Source organism: Hemiscyllium ocellatum, chromosome Y (assembly GCF_020745735.1).
Source record: "Hemiscyllium ocellatum isolate sHemOce1 chromosome Y, sHemOce1.pat.X.cur, whole genome shotgun sequence".
NCBI classification, from domain to species: Eukaryota; Metazoa; Chordata; class Chondrichthyes; order Orectolobiformes; family Hemiscylliidae; genus Hemiscyllium; species Hemiscyllium ocellatum.
The window spans coordinates 3793715-3794826 of record NC_083454.1 but is presented as its reverse complement, the minus strand read 5'-3'; positions in this window follow the sequence as shown (position 1 = coordinate 3794826).

Here is a 1112-nt window from a genome sequence, read left to right as displayed (position 1 = left end):
CGTATCCTCACAGATAGGTCTCCCTCTATACCATGCCTCCTTACATTCTGAATGAAACTACCACGGGGAAGTTTATCAAACATCTTGTTAAAATCCATGCACTCCGCATTCACTGCTCTACTTTCTTCAGTGTGTTTAATACCATCCTCAAATAATCCAATAAGAGTTGTGAGATATGACCTGCCCCTCATAAATCCATTCTGACTATTTCTAATCAAACCTTGTTTTTCCAGAATCCTCTCCAATAGTTTGCCCAATACTGATGTAAGACTGACTGGTCTGTCATTCTCAGGAAAATCCCTGTTTCTTTGCCTGAACAAGGGATTACATTTGCCATCCTCCAATCAACTGACACGACTCCAATGGAGAGTGAAGGCACAAAGACCATCGACAAAGGCACAGAAATCTCTTCCGTCTCTTCCTGTAGTAACCTAGAGTGTTTCCCGTCTGGCCGAGGGATTTATCTATCCTTATGTTTGTACTTCAAACATTCTGTATTTCACCTCAACTTTTTACTCCCTATCCAACCAACTGATTGACTGCTTCCCATTTCAGGGCTCTGTACAGTGCTGCCTTCTTGAGCAAGTATGGTTCCCAATATCCTGTGTATTATGGAATGGAAATCATGGGAAGCTTTGACTCTGCTGCTCCTCAGATGCAGCCTGACTGCTGTGCTTTTCCAGCAACACATTTTTCGACTCTGATCACCAGTCCTCACTTTCTCCATCACTGAGGGCTGTCCCCTCTGCACACTGAGCAGAAACTAACCAGCAGAAACTCATTGTATCTGGAGCTGACTGTTCAGGTCTGGAAAGTTGCATTTGATGAGCACATTTACTAAAAACGGATATCAAATTCAACAAATATTCATTCAGTCCCAGAGTTACAGTTTTGGTTCATGAATTGGACAGGTTGATAACGAACAGTGAATGACTGAAGAACTCCGAGGTAGAGAGTATTCCAGGTGATATATTCTAGGTTGGATGTGCTTTACCTTACTGCTGGTATTATTTTCAGACAGACAGATATGATAAGGAAACGAGGTGACATGTAGAAGTGTGACATTTTTGCCATTACAGAGATGTGTTTGAGGGAGGTCGGGGCTAACAACT